This window comes from Bidens hawaiensis, unplaced genomic scaffold (genome assembly GCF_021521415.1).
Source record: "Bidens hawaiensis isolate Kalapana, Puna unplaced genomic scaffold, B.hawaiensis_p1.1 tig00034598_1, whole genome shotgun sequence".
Lineage (NCBI taxonomy): Eukaryota > Viridiplantae > Streptophyta > Magnoliopsida > Asterales > Asteraceae > Bidens > Bidens hawaiensis.
The window spans coordinates 89,969-111,956 of NW_027505330.1; the positions used below are offsets into that span (position 1 = coordinate 89,969).

Sequence of the window (21,988 nt, forward strand, 5' to 3'; positions counted from 1 at the left end):
AAAGTTCCACTATGTACGAGAAGTACCGGAACATGAAGACATTATTATAAGCAAAGTAGACACATATCAAAACCTAACAGACCCGTTCACTAAGCCGATGACTCAGGACAAGCATGACCATCACAGGGATGCTTTCGGTCTTAGATTAGCTAGTCATTTGTTTTGATTTAGTAATTGGATGTATGAACATTTAAATAGTTATACTTTTGAGTTCACTTTTGATTTAATGGTTAAATTCAAACGTTGAATATTATAATTGTGTTCATTTTAATACTCTTAATCCATGAATATTGTATTCTAAATTATCCGTAGTCGGTCAGGCTCATGGGAACGATTCTGAACTAAGACTATTCTGACTTTGAACTCAAGGAGTTGACTTCCAAACTCACAGACCTCATTATATATTATATTGTTCCCCATGAGTATAACTGCTATTGTGTTTAATATTCACCGTTGGATCATGCTAAGGAGAAATCTGGACCCTTTAAACTCATTAAAAACCTTTTAGAAGGGGAGGTTGAGTACAGTTTTTGTTTCCTTGGATTTCTCCCCATATTTTTCTCCCCACGTCGCCTACCTCAAGATATAACCATCTCTCCTACAGATTAACTAGCCGAACTTCCTCTATCGTCGTGGATCTAGGCAAGTTTTCACGAGTATATAACATGAATCATTGACGGTTTTGGGATAGGTAAGTTGTATCTAGGAAAGGTGAGGTGTCCTACATTAGTTGTTCTGCAAGTGAGTTTGTATAACTTTATGCAGCCATTGGAGCATCACGTGTTAGAGATCTTTTTGCAAGGGCAAAGAAGGAAGCACCATCAATAGTATGTATATATATATAGACGAGGTTTGACTTCTTTTTTTTTAACTAAAACCACTTTCATTTGAAAACATTTTATCAAAGCCACACATGTGGGAGGAATTCGCAAAAGGCCGGATTAACTAAAGAAGTCGATTGCTTCTGCATAACACAAAGTCGATTCAAGAACAAGGTTAGTAAAAAGTTAGTTATTGCATGATTTTTCTTCTAATTTAATTTCTTCTGGTCATTGCTAATTTTTTCAATGTCACACTACAACAATCAAGTTATTTTCCTTTCTACTCATGGTTTCTTGCATCAAAAGGTTAGTCAAAATTAGTTCTTATTGGTAATCAATGATATTAATACGGGCCAATTTAAAAGTTAGTCATCTTGGTCCGTGTCAATTAAGAACACAATAATCAGTTTTTCTTTTTTGAAGTGCAATTCTGAACTACTTTTTTACCGTTACATATTTTAATTATTAATTTATAATTAATATATATGCAGTGCCGACACCATATGATCTATGCGGTCAGACCTTTACAACTCAAATTTGGATGATAAACATCTATCTTCAGGTGCAAATTCTGGGCCTTAATTATATTCAAACTTCAAAGTTATAATTCTTGGCTAACAAGTCATATTCAGTTATTAACTTTTTTTCTAAATAGAAAACATGTCTTGAAATTTTAACTCTTAAACACATAATGAACTTCATTTAGGTATTACGATATTGTTTTTAAAAGTTAATTTTCTTTTTGTTTTATGGTGTTTAGGGTTTAATAGATGTATTATCTTGATGATGTTGTAGGTAATCTCATATTCAACGATACCATGGATGCTCTTTGCATGATGTGCACACAATTTCCTCGTATTGATAAAGTATGCATTTGTAACGATTAGGATTCATGTTAATTTAGTTGTCTGTTGATAATTTTGACTTTTGTAGGTTTCTCTTCACTCTTGAGCCCTATATCTTACAATTTCACTAATAGAAACACTGTGAAGGACACAAGTTGATAGAGAATCAGAGGTTTATTGTTTTTTTTGGTAAGTATATAGTGTCCCAAAACTTTAGATATTGTTGTATTTTAGTTGGGAAAAAACAATCAACTGCATTAGCCACCTCACTTGGTGTTAATGCTTTTGCCAATGAAAGTATAATCTATTAGGATGAAATGTTGAAGAAGATAAGTACATATAAAATATGTTATGAAGATATTCATTTACATAAGATAGTTTAATGAATGATTTTCATTGATTTGTGTTTCTTTTATAACAAGGTCGTTCATTTTTATACTTATAAGTTAAATGAGTTGTACTTTTATCTTATCACATTAAACTACCCGTCCACCGGACGGGTATAAAACTAGTTATGAATGACGTTAGGATGTAACTCACATCAAATCATCTTCATGGATATTAATCATAAGATGTTTTGTATTGGTATATACTCATTTAGTATTCTTAGACCTGAGATACATATTAGAACTTTCGTTTACTAAAGGCTATTCTTTGATCAGTGTCAACCGCCGTCGCGTAACTGCCGGCTATAAAGGCATTGGTTGGGAATATTCTGAAGTTCAGTGGGATTTGTATGTAATCAAGATGGAATTCTGTACTCTTACATGATATGTAACAGTTAGGCATCTTGGCGCCTTCGTTGATTCAAACTGGTGAAGTATGAGGCATCATCTAAACTTAGTGTGTGTTTAATTGGACCACTTTGATTCTAGATTGAGAACAATAATGATTGAACGCTATATGAGATTGATCTGATCCATGTCTCATTGTTCAATTGGTGTCTTATACAGAAAGGTTAGATGACAACAATTACTATAAGTTCATTATCTTGCAATAGTGTATTCCAAGATCTTTTTGGATAATGAATTTAAATGTCATAACCTGTTGGGGGCATCCATCTGTAGCTAGAGCATCGCTAGTTGTCAGCGTTGATTAACTCAACCAGAGACCGTCCAAGTGGGAGACTATTGGAATTATGGACCCGATCGGCTAAGTCAACGCGGTTGACCGGGTTTTAACCGTGAGAGTTACACCTTGGGTAACGAACGTGAAACCCGCTTAAGTTAGTTAACCGGGTTTGACATATTAACAAGATAATGATAGTGAAATGGGCTTGATAGTTAGAGATGGGCTTGGTGGCCCACAGTAGCTTAACTAGTTATTATAACTAGTTAACCTAATTATTAGAGATGGACAAAAGAGAGAATACCCTATCCACCATCTTAAATCTCTCTTTCACTCAACCCTAGCCGCTGGCCCCTTTGCTCCCTGCCGGACCACCGCCGCCGCCGAACCTCACTGCAAGCCAGCGCCACCGCCGCTTGCTGCCTGCTCCACCACGAACCACCACCGCCACCTGTAGCTCTCGTGCGTCTTCTCGCACCACCGTAGCCGCCACCGCCGTGCACCGCCTTCGCCGGTTCCAGTCTCGTGTTGTCACCTAGCATTGTTCGTTAGCCCTTAGTGTCTCAACCGGTTATTTATTAACCAAGGTAAACTTAAATATATTGTCGATTTACAATTGTATTTATTTTGTTTGATTCATACTCGTATTGTTTGTAACTAGATCCTGTACGGTTCCTAAATGTGTTGATTACTCGATTTTATTCTGCAGCGTTTTCTTGTTTATTATTTATTTGATTAATAATTAAGAAACAAATTAAAACCTGGTTTAATTGTTAAACTGTTGAGTGATCACCACTGGAATCCAACACTATGTACACCATCAAGAATGAAAACCATCAATGTGTGAAAACCCTCTTGTGTCAGGTTTCGAACTTAAGACTATAAAGATCTCAAACCTTAACTTTAACCACATGCCATTATTAATCTAAAATCGGAATTGGAACCCAAATCACAATGAACAACCTTCCAAGTTGTGAACTGAACAAACTCCAGCAACCTCGCTATCGGCTTTGATTTGCGATGATGCAGTAAAGAAACACACCTCACAAGTTGGATGTGATTAAAGATTCATAGTTACTGGATTGGTTGCATTGGGATGAACCTTATTTTTCTTTCATCCTTCTGATCTTGCCAAAACAGAATTCAAATCCCAAATTCAAATTCAAATTCAAATTTGATGAATCAGAACTATATATATGATATGTTCAACCCAAATGTATTTTTTGAATTGAAGTTGATACGGTCATAATATTATCCATGCTTAACATCTTGATTATGATGCATAAGACTTTTCCTGGAACCAAAGTAATTAATTAAATTTATCTAGTATTTAGTTTCCTTGTTTTATAATTAAGTTTTCTTATTGTTTAAGTTTCCTATTTCTTTGCATTTGTGTTTCTATTAATTGTATCCATTAGTTTAAGAAAAATAATCATAACATTTTTCCCAAATCGGTTTCTTTTCTTCTCTTTTGTTCTTGGAGCATAACCCACTCTATGGGTCTCCATCTTGAATCATTCTCTATCAGTTTGGTGCTTTCAACAATCTTCCTCATCCTTCCTTCATCATGTGAAGACCTGATCATGGCCATGGTCGACAAAATTGATTAGCTATTGATTCAACAAAAATCAATCACCGCCCAACAAGCCTCCCTACCCAAGTTCAACTTTGACTCCCTCACTGCCACCATGAATCAAATCACTGTTAACCTTGCTGCTACCCTCAACAAAATTTCTGACACCTCTTCAATGATAACGGCCAAAACTAGCACATACACCCCTAATCCTAGTACTACCACCACCACCCATATCCGCTTTTATGACCACACCAACCCTAAAACTTGATCAGTATCTTATGGGCACATATCCTAACTAGTCACCACCATCCAACCCCAAACTGTAGTTCTAAACTCACCAACAAAAGAAACCATGGGCACTCCATTCTGTTACGATAAAATGAAGAAGAAGAAGAAGACAGTTAGAAGAGAAGCTTATTCATTTCATCGATACCTCAACTACTAACAACTTGTTGGTACATAAATGTCAGTAGTTCATATGTCTAATGTCTGTAATCGAGTCTGTAATATTGTTTATGTATTTGTTTGTTTAAAGCGAAGTTGTTGACAAGTTCGCTTAGGCGAACTTGTTAACCAAGCGAAGTTGTTGACAAGTTCGCCTAGGCGAACTTGTTGAACGAGCGAAGTTATGGACAACTTCGCCTGAGGCGAAGTTGTCGTGTATTTATATAGGTTACGGATTAACCGTTTTAAGTAGTTGAATTTACGTGTAATTCAGTGAGTCTAGTGACGTGAGGTCGAGAGTCTGTAAGAATCACGTGTTGAGTTATTAATATAACGTGAGTTTTGTTCGTATCGTATTCGTGTGTTTGTGTGCTTGTGTTCTACGTCCGTAACGATCTACACAGGGATTCCGCACCTGTGTATATCGGGATATCTCGTGTGATCCGTCCAGGGAACCTACACAACTAACAGTATTTAACCAATCTGTTACAAACAAAACAAGTATTACAAGTATGTAAAATGACTAATAAGCCCCTGAACTATTTATTCATAACAATACTCCCTCCATATAGCATTCTTGACCTCAAGAATCAGATGGGAAAAGTAGGAAATTTGACCATAAATTCGTCAGCATTCATCCACGTAGCATCATGCAAAGGAAGATCTTTCCATTGAATCAAGAATTTTACCACTGGTCTATTTCCTTGTCTAGCCAGTTTCCTTTCCAAGATTTGTAAAGGCTGCAACTCATTATTAGAACCCATAGGCAATTGTTGCACTACATCAGGAGGTCCATTAGCTTGTTTCAACAAAGATACATGAAACGTATGGTGTATCTGTGAAGTAGGTGGCAAATCCAATTTATACGCAGCTGGACCAATCTTATCCAAAATCAGAAATGGACCAAAGTATTTTGGGGATAGCTTTGAATACTTATGAATTCTCAATGTAGTCTGAACATAGGGATGTAACTTCAGAAACACCCAAGACCTGACTTTGAAAGATCTTTCACTCCTGTGATTATCAGCAAACTGTTTCATTCTATTCCTGGCCCTGTCTAGTGACTGCTTCAGTGTAGTTAGCATAACTTCCTTGGTTTGAAATAGATCCTCTACTGCAGCCACATTAGTGTCTAAAGGAATATAAGGAAGGTGAATAGGAGGATCAACTCCAAACAAAGCTTTATTGGGAGACATTTGAATAGCAGAGTGCCAAGTAGAGTTATACCACCATTGAGCAAATGACAGCCATTTAACCCAAGATTTAGGCTCACTCATCACCATACATCTGAGATAAGTCTCTAAACACCTATTCAAAACTTCTGTCTGCCCATCCGTTTGTGGATGATACGCAGTGGACAATGCTTGAGTGATTCCTTGCATTCTAAGAAATTCCTTCCAAAAATTACTTAGGAATAAAGCATCTCTATCAGACACAACACAATGGTTAATGGACAACCATGTATCTTAAAGACATTGTCAAGCACTATTTGATCCACCGTTGTTGCAGTATAAGGATGCTTTAATGGTAAGAAATGACCGTATTTAGTGAATCTGTCCACAATCACTAAAATAGTATCATAACCTTTTGAAATAGGCAACCCTCCAATGAAATCCATATAGATATCTGTAAAAATAGATGTAGGTATGGGAAGAGGATTCAATAACCTAGGAACTGCTACAATCTCATACTTTGCTCTTAAACAAGTATCACACCTTTTGACAAACTGTTTAATGTCTTTTGAAGCACCCATCCAATAAAAGATACTCTTAAATCTTTGTGAAGGTGAGTGTATTCCAGAATGACCCCCTTGAGCAGATGCATGACAAAGTGATAGAATTTCCTGTCTTAATGATACATCTTTAGGAACCCACAGTTTCATTTTCCTTCTTAATACACTTCCATCCCAAGTCATGTGTCGTACCGTCTCTCCTTGTATTAACTTCTGAATAATTTCTTGTGCTACCACATCACTAGCCATACTAGATTTTAATTTTCCCAATAATAATGGCTCATAAGATGACAAAACCATTTGAAATAAGGTTGTACCATGAATTCTTGATAAAGCATCAGCTGCACTATTCTCAGTTCCTTTCTTATACACAATCTCATAATCATATCCCATCAATTTGCTTAACCATGTATGTTGTAATGGTGTGGTGATTTTTTGTTCCAACAAATGTTTTAAACTCTTCTGATCAGTTCTTATTACAAAATGTTTAAGTATCAAGTACTGATGCCAATGTTTAACTGCCATCAATATAGCCATCAACTCTTTTTCATAAACCGAGAGACTGCACTGCCTAACTGACAAAGCCTTACTAACAAAGGCTAAAGGATGTTGATCTTGCATTAGAACTGCCCCTAAAACTTTTGAAGATGCATCAGTCTCTATAACAAACTCCTTAGACCAATTTGGTAATGCTAACACTGGGGCTGTATTAAAGCTTGTTTAAGCTATTCAAATGCATTCTGGGCTTGATCAGACCACTTAAACGAATCTTTCTGTAACAATGCAGTCAATGGCTTAGCAATTGACCCATAAGAAGAAATGAACCTTCTGTAATAGCCTCTTAGACCTAAGAACCCTCTCAACTGTTTAACTGTGGTAGGTACAGGCCACTCTTTAACCACCTCAATCTTTGATTGATCAGTAGCAACACCATTCTTAGATATAACATGCCTCAAATATTCCACTTTACTTCCTGCAAAACTACATTTAGACTTCTTGGCTAACAACTTATTACTCCTGAATAATTGTAGCACCTCCCTTAAATCTTTCAAGTGTTGTTGTATATTTTTACTGTACACCAGAATGTCATCAAAGAATATAAGAACTTTCTTTCTCAAAAGCTTTTGAAATACAGAATTCATTAGACCTTGAAAGGTGGCAGGTGCATTAGTCAATCCAAAAGGAAGTACTACAAACTCAAACAACCCTTGGTGTGTTCTAAAAGCTGTTTTATGAATATGATCTTTATGCATTCTGATTTGATGGTAACCTGATCTCAAATCCAACTTTGAAAACACCTCAGCCCCTCCTAATTCTTCTATTAATTCCTCGATCAAAGGAATAGGAAATCTGTTTTTGACTGTATTCTCATTGAGCTTCCTATAATCCACAAAGAACCTCCAAGATCCACCCTTCTTTTTAACTAAGACCACAGGAGAAGCAAATGAACTCACACTATCCCTTATGATACCCATATCCCTCATCTCTTGTACCATTTTCTCTATTATATCCTTTTGCCCCATAGGATATCTATACGCCCTTTGATTAATTGTGACAGTCTCATCTATCAACTCTATTTATGATCACATGGTCTAGGAGGTGGAAGAGTAGTTGGAATATCAAACACATCCTCAAATTCTTGTAAAAGTGCTTCTACCAACTTATGAGACTGCACTTCACTAACTTTAGCTTGATGCTGAAATGACCTATCCACACTATTTTGAACACTAAACAACTGAGCATTGAACAAATTATGACTCCCAACCAACATAGAACTCAGCTTCTCTATAGAACATAAGGACATAGGTTGATTAGAAGTTCCTTTCAGTTCAAACTTTTGATTCCCTACTTTAAACTGCATAGTTAGATTTTTGAAGTTCCACACAATGTCATCCAGTGTTTGCAACCACTGGACACCCAACACCATATCATAACTATCTAAAGGAATCAACAACACATCAGATTTAAACCATACCCCTTGCATAACCCATTGAAAATTCTGACAAAGAGTTGCACAAGGTAGTTTATTACCATTTGCCAGTGTAACAGTCATAAAGATACCTCTTTGGTTGGACATTGAAGTTTATTTCTAAGTTTGGAATTGATGAAATTATGAGTTGACCCAGAATCAATTAATATGTGCAACTGTTTAGTTCCTATAGTGCCAAACCCTCATTGTGTTGAAAGAAGGAACACCATTAATGGCATGAATGGATATTTGAGGATCCATAGTCATTTCTTGTACATTTATAACCTCCTCAGGAGTAGATTCTTCCTCCTCATCATTGGCCCCAATTTCTAATGCATATAACTGTTTATACTTACAGTTATGGGTTGATGTGTACTTTTCTGGGCACCAGAAACACTCTCCTCTTGCCCTCTTTTCCTCGGCCTCCTTTGTAGATACCTTCCTTACCGGTTTAATCATTTTATTGGGGTGAGGAGTTGGTAACAAGGATAAGGTAGATGTTGAGTTAAAATTGGATTTGTAAGGTGTCACTGCAGTAGAATTATTATTGAACTTCACTTGGGTAGTACTGTTCATAGGAATAGGGTTCAACTTCCTAACATCTTTACTGCCAAACAATGTGCTATAAACCACTTCTTGTTGTTTCGCTATAGAGATAGCATCTCTTATTGTTTGAGGTTTAAAGATTTTAACTAGACATCTTATCTCAGGTTTTAACCCAGCAATGAATAATCCAGCAGCATAACTTTCACATAGCTGAACCTTATTCAATAATGCATCAAAAGCCTCACAATAATCTTGTAAAGTACCTGTTTGTTGCAGGTTCTTTAAGTCTTCAATAGGATTCTCAGATAATCTTGTAGAAAACCGGTTCAAAATAGATCTTGCATAATCCTCCCACACTATATCTTCAATAACTCTGTTTGACTTGACATAAAACCTTGATGCCATTGTAGTGCTGGACCTTCAAGATTTACCACTGCAAAATAGGCTTTAAGATTTGCTGGTGTTTTATCCATTGAGAAGAAATGATCACATTTGTATAGCTATCCTTCCACATCTTCACCATTAAACTTTGGAAAATCTAATCGACCCAATCGAACCAATCTCTGATCGTTACCTCTGTTATTGTGTAACATAAGTTCCTTCATCTCTAACAACTGTGTACATACCTCTGCCATCTGAATTTGCAGGTTCTTGACATGATTCGAATTTTCCTCCAACAACAATTGTTGTGTCTGAATTGATTGTGCGTTATCCTTTGTTGATTTTTCTATACGATCTAATTCTTGTTTCTTGTTGATGAATTGCCATTTTAGGTTTAAATTGATCGAATCGAAGATCAATTGATGAATTGAATTGAAATCGGACTGAAATTGAACGAACGAATGATCAATTTCTAGGGTTTGAAACAAAAAAAATGGAAATTGATTGAATTAACTATCAATTTCAATGAATTGAACGAATCGGTAATATGAATCAAGAGCGTTCCGAGAATCGTTAGCTCTGATACCACTGTTACGATAAAATGAAGAAGAAGAAGAAAGTTAGAAGAGAAGCTTATTCATTTCATCGATACCTCAACTACTAACAACTAACAGTATTTAACCAATCTGTTACAAACAAAACAAGTATTACAAGTATGTAAAATGACCAATAAGCCCCTGAACTATTTATTCATAACACATTCAAACCATCGCCTAAAATCACACAATCAACATCTACGATCATTTTTAAGCTCAGTCCAAAACAAACAGAAAAAAACGCACATGAACAAAACAACACCAAGCGTGGTTCCATCCTTGTTAAATCAACTCTTGAAATTGGTTTCTATAGAAAAACTAGTGAACTCGTTAGCAGACGCAAACGGAAGACGCAAGTGGCACTCGTCGTGGCGACGGCTGGACCGCCCTGCTTGACGTGGTAGTCCAACTCGAATGGCAACCACGATGGAAATCACGTTTCGTTCTTGAGGACATACCGTTTTGAAGGGACGTGGAATTGATATGATCATCATATGATACATAAGACTTTTCTTGGAAGCAAACTAATTAATTAAGTTTATTTATTATTTAGTTTCCTTAATTATGGTTTAAGTTTCATCTTTTCATGCATTTGTTTTTGTCACACCCTCAAAATCCACTAACGGAGTTTTACCGTCAGATGGTGTGAACTAACAGGATCGGATTCATTAGTTATAATCAAACCATAAAACAAAGTTTCAAAACCATGAAAACGTTTATGAGTATTTAAATGCGGAAGCGTAAAAACCATAAAAAAAATGTTGCGTCACGCAGGACGACTTAAACCCAATGATAACAGTTTTAAAATAGTTTGCATAACAAAAGCGTTTTCAAGCAATGCATGATCCTATACCGCGCGCCCGCCTCGGCTACCTGAGAATAACATACTAAGAGTGTCAACACGGGGTTGGTGAGTTCACAAGCTTATATCAATAAATCGTTACGTTTGCGTTCAGCGTTTTGCGTTTAGCGTTCAGCGTTTTGCGTTACCAGATAGTGTTATGTCAATTATATATCTATAGGTAGCTAGCCTATAAAACAAGTATTACTAAGTGTTCGACACCGAAGCTGACTGTTAATCATTTGCCTTGCCACCAGGTCTATCCCGACCATGGTATGTGTTTAGCCAAGATTACACCCACTCGACCTCCAGTCGAGTTTAGCGTTGGGTGGGGTTTGTCAAACCCAGTAGTACTACTCAACAATGACTCGCTATTATCCAATATTAAACGGTTCGATGTGAATGAAGGACTTTAGTTATTGCGTTTGCCACTTAGTCTTTACAGGTGATATATAATTTATATTAACAAAATCTTAAATGCGTTTTCGGAGTATGTTATCTCCCCAAGTGAAAAGTGTTTGAAAATAGTTTAGAGGGGTAAGTGAACTCACTGTTTGCGAAGAATTCCCAAAATAAATCACCAAAGGATGCGCGTCACAGAAAAACTCTCTCTAGCGTTCTAAAACAACAAAGAGATTTTTCTAAGTGTCGGAACTATTATCGAGTCTCTAGACTCGGCACATAATACCTATGCACACAATGTGTTTCGTGTTTCGTTTGTGAATAGCGTGTGACTTTAACAAGTACATTCGTGATACATTACATGTGTGAGCAATTATTTGCGTGTCATGTATTAATAATGTACATCACTAGCAATTACTCCCCGTAAGGGCAATTTGGTCACACATAACAATTAACTAGCAATTATTCCCCGCAAGGGCAATTTGGTCAAAACACGACAACTATTTAGCAAGTATTCCCCACAGGGGCAATTTAATCAAAACATAACAATTATATAGCAAGTATTCCCCAAAGGGGCAATTTGGTCAAAACATAACAATTATATAGCAAGTATTCCCCACAGGGGCAATTTGGTCAAAACATAACAATTAACTAGCAATTATCATGTTTCATGCATTTTCACAAAATTCAGCAGCTAGTTTCACCGAGACAGAAATTATACTTGAAAGATTGTACTATTCCACCGATCATAGCATCTCAATTAATTTACCAAAAATCATCACAAAAGCATATATGTGTTAGGTTTCCAGAACATATTTTGTTGTATTTTTATTCCATATATATTTCTCATAATGATCAATTTACCACAGCAAACTCATAACAGTCAAATTTATGCGCAACAGAAAGTTATTTGCAATTCCCGTTAAATGAAAAATCCAACAAATGCAAGACCACTTGGGTTAGGTTCCTAACTCAACAAGTCAACTTCCAGAAGTGGAACCAACCCAATTGGTCTCGTAGTTCATGAGATATAACATTTACAAAACAACCTAACAGCAGGTCTAACAACTCAGCTTTGCACAACGTTTTTGTAAAATCATAAAGGTTAACTTTTACACGTCCAAAAATTGCAAATTTACATTCTTTAGAAAATGGACCTGCAACTACCTTAGACTTTCTTTAAGGAAGATTGCAAATAAGAGCTGGGGGGTCTCTAGAAAGTCCGTTTTATAAAATTTCTGAGAGATCAAAAGGGGCACAGATGCTTTATTTATCACCGAACTAGACTCATCCTAGTTTACTGTAGTATCAATAATCTCAACCAATTTTCACATTTACACCCCGTTACAGTCAATTGAACATCAGCAACACAATCTGTCCAGAAACTGTTTGCATCCAAACTCAATATATTAACTATCTATGGACCATAATCCGTTCATATAATATTCTAGACACCATAACCATCATCCATGCATATCAATTACACCATACATACATGGTTAGGGTTTTATTTGATCTCAAAATCAAAGACACAACAATTAACATGTAATAATATCAATTCTAGTTATCAAATCATCATCAATACATCATCAAATCAAACAAAGATCATATGAACACAATATATGAAATTTCCAGATTTTAGGGTTTATAATTATACCTTCAAAAGCACAAAAATAAGCAAGAGGAAGGTAGAAGATGACTAGAATCGGGTGTAGGAGGCTTCAATTGTGAAAAACAAGATCAAAAACCAAAAGATATGTGTGTGTGTGTGAGCCGATCGTGAGGAGGGGGAAGGGGGGCTGGCCGTCGGTTTTGGGAAGAGGGAGAGGGAGGAGAGGTTAGGGTTTATATTTATTAATAATAATAACATGTTACACTTTAGTCCCTCAACTTCTAGTTTGTACTTTTCTAGCTTAAATAACTAGTTCTAGCACATTGAGTTAACGTTTATAACAATGTTATCACATAACACATAAGTCTAACACATAATTATCACATAATTATTGTTTTGACGTTTTTCGTTTATTCACCAATTGTTTGCGTCAACTCGTTTGCGTTTCGGTGCAATTCCCGAAAGACTACACATGTAGTAAGTGTCAAGCGTCATTTAAACCCTAGTTTAAATGTAATGAGGTGTGCGTTATAGATTCAGTGATCTTTAAGTTTAAATTGACGGAGTTGAGTTACCGGAGTTAACCTGAAATTGACGATTGTCACAGTTTTCCAATAATAGGACCTAACCAACTTTATGGTATATCGAAAGATTGACCATTTTGAATCAGTCTCCATCAGAAGTTCACAACAGAACTTGTGATTTTTAAATTAATTTTAATTGCCACAGACTAGCCACCATTAATTCGATATTCTTTCCTAGATTAAAACACTCTCTCATTCAATCACATCTTCCAAATTCGTAACTTAGGCTCCGACCCACTATTGGCAAATCAGATTTGAATTTGAATAACACAATGAAATTGATGAAACATTGGCAACCTGATCCACTTTTCCTACCATCTCCAGAGTAACCTTTTCTACAAGTACATGTATAATCTCCTTCTCTGTCAATGCATTCATGTTCGCAACCATGATCTCCTCGTTCACATTCATTAATATCTTATAATAACAAATTGTCAATCATTTGTTACAAGTGAAAGCAATTAAAAAAAAAAGAAAAAGAAATAGAAGAAGCATTCGAATGTGAAATCAGAACTTACTCTTGCAATCACATGCAACATAAGGGTTGCCTTCATAACCTTCACGGCAGCTGCAACGATATCCAGGACCTAGATAACCTTGATCATATTCACTGTTTCCCGTGCATAAGAAGTTATTTGTCTCCTTTGCTTTGTCACATGTCAAGCTTCCAATTGCCCAGTCAAGTAGCATTGGCATCTTCCTTACGCTTCCGAAGTCAACCAGATTATTTGAGGAAAAGTTGAACTTCCCTACTTCCCTAATCCCAGCATTACCACCACCACCCATATCCGCTTTTACGACCACACCAATGCTGAAACTTGATCAGTATCTAGTATCTTATGGGCACATATCCTAACTAGTCACCACCGTCCAACCCCAGAAAAACTACTATTGTTCTAAACTCACCAACAAAAGCAGCCATGGCCAATCCATTCACACCATCGCCTAATTGAAAGACCTCCCAAGAATCACACAATCAACATCTACGATCATTTTTAACCTCAACCCAAAACAGATAGAAAAAAACGCACATGAACAAAACAACACCAGGCGTGGTTCCATCCTGGTTAAATCAAGTTGTGAAATCGGTTTCAATAGAAAAACTAATGAACCCGTTAGAAGACGCAAATGGAAGACGCAAGTGGCGCTCGTCGTGGCGACCGACTGAGATCGCCTGGCTTGTGGTAGTCCGAATCGAATGGCAACCACTATGGAAAACACGTTACATTCTTGAGGACAAGAACATTTTAAAGGGACAGGGAATTGATATGATCATCATATTATCCATGCTCAACATCTTGATTATGATATAGAATACTTTTCTTAGAAGCAAACTAATTAATTAAGTTTATCTATTATTTAGTTTACTTGGTTATGGTTTAAGTTTCCTCTTTTCCTTCATTTGTTTTCCTACAAATTGTAGTAGTTAGTTTAAGAAAAATAATAAGAAAAGTTGTCCCAAATCGGTTTCTCTTCTTCTCTTTTGTTCTTGAAGCCTAACCAACTTTACTTACGAGTCTATCGGAAGATTGACCATTTGAATCAGCCTCTATCAGAAGTTCACAACAGAACTTGTGAGTTTTAAATTAAATTTAATTGTTATAGACTAGCTGCCATTAATTTGATATTCTTTCCCAGATTAAAACACTCTATGATTCAATCACTTCTTCCAAAGTCGTAACTTAGGCTCCGACCCACTATTGGCAAATCAGATTTGAATTTGAATAATAACACAATGAAATTGATAAAACATTACACTTGATTTCAGAGAAGACTTGTTCATACATACATCGCCACTTACATACACGATTTTTGGTTTATATATAGCACTTATTCTAAACGACCCATTGTTTTAGAAGCTATTCAATACTTGACATATTTACACACTAACCCCTAGAATTTATACAAATACATATATGGCATAACCTCTAGAATGACTAAAAGACTCTTATATTTAGTTTATATATTTAAATACACTTAAAATTATGCCAAAGTTTTAACTATACAAAAGAATCTTATGCTCAATATATACAAACTATATAACTGTCTAACAAACTCTAACGATAGAAAGTAAGAATTAAACTCATCTCTAGCACGACAAGCTTATATCTAACTTCACCTGCCACTAGCAATGGGTAACATCGAATGCTTGCTCATGCTATCGAAGGTACTTGAGCTTGCATTGCTTACAATGCCATCATTTGTACATTCATAGTCGCTGGTAAGTTTTTTGAGCAAATACTCACTTTCAACTTCGTTTGTACTCCTTTGCACCCATGGATGCTTTTGTATCATTGAAGCCAAGATTCCTTCTAGCTCGATTGCTACTTCCTTCATGGTTGGCCTCTCGTCGCCTTTAATGCGTAAACATCTTTCTGCCAGTCTTGAAACTTGAATGATCTCGCTTGGAACATCATCTTGCTGCAAACGTTCATCAAGAGCCTGAAACAGTCTCCCCTCTTTTAAAGAATACATAAAATACATAGCTAAGTTCCTCTCTTCCTCTGGCCTATCAAAGCTAAGAGCCTTTCTTCCGGTTAGAAGTTCTACTAGTACCACCCCAAAACTATAAACATCGCTCTTATCTGTGAGCTGATTTGTTTGCAAATATTCAGGATCTAGGTAACCTAGTGTTCCTTGCACTATAGTGGCCAACTCAATCTGATCAACAGGAATTAACTTAGATGCTCCAAAATCGGCTACTTTTGCAACGTAGTTATCATCCAAAAGTATATTCATTGGCTTGACATCACGATGGATGATTGGAACAGATGCTGCAGAATGTAAGTACGCAAGTGCTTCAGCCGTCTCTGTTGCTATTCTAATTCGGATAACACATGTAATAGCTGACGACTTGCCTTTGTTGTGGATATGATCAGAGAGGGTGCCATTTGGAATGAATTCATAAACCAATAACGGGATTTCTGTTTCCAGACAACACCCTATCAGCTTCACAACATTCCTATGATTTATCTGGGAGAGAATAACCACTTCGTTGATAAATTGCTCTATCTGAGCTTGCGTTTGATCTGCTAATTTTGACTTCTTTATGGCAACTACTCTGTTATCAGCAAGAACTCCTTTATAAACCGTGCCATAGCCACCCTTACCGATAATCCTGCTTTCATCATAGTTATTAGTTGCCTTCTTTAGCTCCTCTATCGTAAATACTCTTGCTTGATCATGAGAAGCCCCATCTCCAGAGAGTCGTTGCTGCAACATTATTCCACCATTTTGTTTAAAGAATTTTTCTCTTAACATCACGAGCTTTCGCCTTTTAAACACCAAGTATAACCAGGTGACAGTTATAAGGAGAAATATAGCAGAAGCTAAGGTACCTGCAACAACAGAAACTAACTTATAGAACCATTTCATTCAGATATAATTTATAACAATAGCTTCAGATATAAACCAAAAAGATATTGTATGATTACTTACTCACAACTATCTTTATCATGGTGGATTGATCAGCAGTGCAACCTGATCCATTTTTCCAACCATTTCCAGAGTAACCTTTTCTACAAGTACATGTATAATCTCCTTCTCTGTCAATGCATTCATGTTCGCAACCATGATCTCCTCGTTCGCATTCATTAATATCTTTAAAATAACAAATTGTCAATCATTTGTTACAAGTGAAAGCAAATTTAAATAAAAAACATTTGAATGTGAAATCAGAACTTACTCTTGCAATCACCTGCAACATAAGGGTTGCCTTCATAACCTTCACGGCAACGGCAACGATATCCAGGACCTTGATAACCTTGATCACATTCACTGTTTCCCGAGCATAAGAAGTTATCTCTCTCCTTTGCTTTGTCACATGTCAAGGTTCCAATTGCCCAATCAAGTAACATTGGCATCTTCTTTACACTTCCAAAATCAACCAGATTAGTTGAGGAAAAGTTGAACTTCCCTACTTCAACAAAAAAGGCATAGCTACAAGGGTTGAAATCCAGAATACTCTCATGCTTGTTAAAGCTACCAAGAATTGTACGACTCGTATCATAAGATTCCATTCCTTCTGGAACTGCTACTTCACAACACCCAACTCCCGAGCATGATCCGTTTATGAAAGGACTATTTCTATCACAAGTAGAAATGCATCCGGTACCATGAGAATCATTCCCACTTCTTACTATTAACCGAACATATGTATCACAACCGATGGCTACAAGTCTGTTTTTAGCCGAGATCTGATAATCCCCTGACCTCAAAGATGGCCGAGTTCTATTGGCTCGGCCAGAACTATTGTAGCAATCGTGGGCTACAGACACCATAATCTCTACCTCACCCTTGCTTGTTGAGATATTTGTAATCTCCATATTGCTTGTGTTTCGTTGTTCTCCAAAGATAAGCCTTGGTTTCCCCGGCGTCGATCGGTCACAAGTCACGAGGAATTTGGGACCGGCGTAGCATTCGCTACGAGTACCAAATGGGAAATCAATAGGCATATTGCCACAGAAACGTTCACAAGGTAGTCCCTCTTGAGCACTTGTTGCTACCAAAGCTGCAACAGCTGCTACTGCTAGTAGTATTTTTAAATGCATATATGCTTTCTGTGTGTTTTCGCTTTGTGGTTAATTTTGGGATTTTGATTGGGGAAGTGTGATTAGAGATCTTTATTTATAAACATGCCTTGAAGACTTAGTCATTTACGTGTGATGCTATTAGAAAACTAGTTCTGGTTGAGTAGGTCTATGGACACTTTATTCGGTATAAGTCAAACTATTTTTTATCAATACATGATATCATTCAACCTTTATATGGCTTAGTAAAAAATCAAGATTAGACATAAGATATTGACGGGTGCTTTCCTAAAATTATTTTAAATGGTCATCCAGAAAGAAAAGCAATTTTAGAGCTACAACGTTGACGTGAAATCGTCTTTGAAATAATGTGTGCATCCGAGATTAAATATGACCATGTCTTCTACATTTTCTTGACTTCCATTTTTACTAGGCATAATATATACTAGATGTAATCTTAGGTGCACAAAGTCAGTTTAGGTTATCTGTAAGGCCTGGTTTTGGTTGTTGAGTCTTTCGTATTTGTAATTAGTTTATTTACGGTTTTAGATCATTTACGTTTATATGTATTGGGCCCGAGGCCTTTGTATTTGGAGCCCATTGGGCATTATCAATGAAGAGTGTATGATAATACACACACTATATAAAGTGTGTGTATAGAATACACAACATAACCCTTTCACAAAATATTATCCAAGTAACTAAAACTCTCTCAATCTACCTTTCTTCCCTCCAAGTTCGGTTTTCTCCAACACACATACAAGATCCGAGATCTCGGTCCAACTAGTTGTTTCTGCCAACTAGTTGTGAGGTTGATCCAAGAACGACTAGTCCTTAGTTTGTTTTGTTGTTTGATCCGGACACGGGACCTACAATTGGTATCAGAGCTTTCGGGCTCGACTAGTTGTAGATCTTGGGTCACAACCTTGGATTTTGGTCTTGTGTGTGAAAAGACGGAATTTTGGAGAAAATAATTGGTTTCCGGTTCTTGTGTTCTTGAAGTTCTTGAGATATTTAAGTTGTTCAAGATGTGTTAAAGTGTGTGTTTGTGATGTGTGATTCTCAAAAATTGTGTTTGTATGGTTGCATGTGAAGGATTGTGTCTAAAGATGTGTGTTGCATGTGTTTGGACTTTGGACATGTTTGAGAATGGTGATATGAAAGTAAGTTGGTATCTTACTTCTTTGGTTTAAAATTTTAAAATTCTAAAGTTGGTTCCATTATTAGCTTACATCCACTTGCATACATTCCACTAGCTTACATCCACTCATTTCATTCGCATACAATTGACTTAGATTACACAGCCCACTCGCATACACTCCTCTCAACTCGCATACAATCCACCCTTAACTCGCATACAATCCCTCATACATCCATACTCGAATACAATCTGTTGTCCTTTCACAGCTCGCATACAAGTTGAAACTCGATCACAACACCTAAGTCGCATACAAACCCCAAACTCAAATCGCATATTTTCATTCCATTCGATTACAAATTCCCAAACTCGCATACAATCTGCCATAGCCCAACTCACTCGCATACATTCTTTTGATCCAGACTCGCATACAATCACTCGTTTACACTTTCCATACTCGCTTACATCTCCCTCATTCGATCACAATCTTTCAAGTCAAACTCGAATACAATTGCATACTATTGCTTCATTGTAATTCGATTACAATCACACTCGAATACATCCTAACTCGTCCACTTGCTTACAATCCTTAGTCGCTTACATCATCAGACTCACCTTCACATCCAATCGAATCCATCGTTCAATCGAATAGAACTCACTGTTTCGCATCTCGTTACCACCATCCATCCAGCTCGTAACCCTCCTGTCTCGCAAGCCTCTTTTTGTCGCAAATCTGTTGAGTTGTGTTGTTGATTTTGTTTGGTGACGGGTTGTTAGAGAAATTGTAAGGCCCCGTTACCGGTAGCCATACTTTCGTGTTGGATTTACTCATAAACGCAGTTCTAAATATCAGAGTTAATTAAAACATTCGCGGAATATAAAAGCTTTCATAAAACATTTCATAACAAAACACCTCTTGTCTTAAAACAACATCTTGTCTTTCAAAATGAACAAAACATTAAACTTAAACGTCTTGCGTCTTCTGATGCCAGCCCCTTATTCAGTGCCACGTGTCTCCTCACGCGAACTGCCTCATCCTACTCATCTACGTGCATACTAAAAGTCAGCTACGCTGAGTGAGTTCTAGTTAATCACATAATCATACAATACATTCTTACATTTCATACTTAACCTCTTAACTTTCTTACATACACACGTAAGTGCATATACTTTCATTCTTACATTCATACTTCCTTTACATACATAATCATACGTTTTAAAGAGCCTTTCGCCCTATAACCTCACAGATATTATAAGGGTCTGGTCCCTAACATCACAGATATTATAAGGGTCTGGTCCCTAACATCACAGATATTATTAGGGTGTGGTCCCTAACATCACAGATATTATTAGGGTCTGGTCCCTAACATCACAGATATTATTAGGGTCTGGTCCCTTTGTTCCGTGTAACTGTACCGTACCTGTTCATACATACTTTCCTTGACAATACGTGCAATCTCCGAAGAGTGTTCACGTACCATCATCATAACATACATACATTATGCATACATCATATATTCATACATACATCCTATCTTTCATCATACTTATCAATCATATCTTAACTACCACCTGACGGTATATGCAATATCCGAAGATCGTATACGCACCGTCAAACAATCATCATACATAAATCATACAAGGCATACACTTACCACTTAAGATAAGTGTATTAACTATCACATCGAGTATGCACACAGCCCCGAAAACATAACAAGGAAGTGGGGCTAGAAACTCACCTCAAGGCGGTTGCGTTCACCGTTTACGGTTATCCCCTTCTTTAGCTGTGCGCGACTAACTGTATAATAATTATACGTATCAATAATTATCACTACACATATCGTCTTTCTAGTTTAATTATTACCCTCAACGAACGGGGGTCCGGGGGCAGCACCCCTGGCAGCGGGGTTCTAGGGGCGGTAGCCCCTAGCGGGGTCCAAGGGGCAGAGCCCCTGGCTGGGGTTAATGAAAAATTTTATTTTCATTAACTGTCTTATCACATTTTCCATTAGCATTTTGAATCATTGAATAATATGCTACTTAAAGTTCAAGGGTTTATTTGTAATTAAATCATTCTTTTCTAAGTCCAGGGACTGTTATTGTCATTCTGTTAAACTTCTAATTCGTTATTGGTTCATAGCGAATTGGATTATCCTAGCGCACTGGTTCTTATAACGAATTGAACCCTTAACGAACTGGACTTCTTAACGAATCAGTCCATATAGCGAATTGGACCTTCTAATTCGTTATTTCTTTTAACGAACTAATCATAACGAATCAAGGGTAATTCGTTACCCTTTTCCCTTAACGAATCAGAGACGAATCATAGACGAACCAAAGCTAGTTCGTTGTGCTCCCTTAAGCGAATCAACTAACGAATCACCTTCAATTCGTTAAGCCCCCATAGCGAACTAGGGTTAGGTTAGGGAATGTCAGAACATTCCTTGACATTCCTTATCCTCGTACCACTATTCCGGAGCTGCCTTTCCGGCGCCGCCTTTGCCGGAATGCCGCCGGAAAACCGCGAACACGTCGGAAAAACAAGTTTTAACTCGTTTTTCACCGTTTTTCGTCCCGTTCGATCCAGATCTGAGCTAGGGTGACCCCTAAGCTCATCATAGGTTCGGTTTATACCCGATTCCACCCGGATCTCGTGACTTAAACGGTTTAACGATGTCGGCTCGTCGTTTAGTGACCATAACTAACGGATTTAAGCTCATACAACAAAATACTATCATACCTTGGGTCGGGATCCGATTCTTCTTCTATATTTCGACTAGAGAGACTAGAGAGAGAGAGCTTAAGTGTGTGTGTTTGAGAGGTGTAAGGGATATGTGTAAATGAATTAAATGGAGGATTATGGGTATATATATATTTTTTTTTTTTCTGATCATGGGCTTATGC

General features: G+C 37.0%; 1 long non-coding RNA gene and 1 pseudogene across 2 annotated transcripts; one reads left to right on the top strand and one right to left on the bottom strand.

Annotated features, from left to right (window-relative positions):
- The first annotated feature begins 844 nt into the window (after positions 1-844).
- On the top strand, positions 845-1,797 carry LOC143612466 (uncharacterized). Its single transcript, XR_013149949.1, has 3 exons — positions 845-1,383; positions 1,582-1,697; positions 1,774-1,797. It is a non-coding gene; the product is annotated as an uncharacterized LOC143612466 (long non-coding RNA).
- Positions 1,798-14,770: 12,973 nt separating this feature from the next.
- On the bottom strand, positions 14,771-18,401 carry LOC143612464 (wall-associated receptor kinase 2-like; annotated as a pseudogene). The gene is made up of 3 exons (XR_013149948.1): positions 17,103-18,401; positions 16,856-17,017; positions 14,771-16,755 (listed from the first exon to the last, which is right to left on the bottom strand). The product of XR_013149948.1 is annotated as a wall-associated receptor kinase 2-like (transcript).
- Between the last annotated feature and the right edge of the window lie 3,587 nt (positions 18,402-21,988).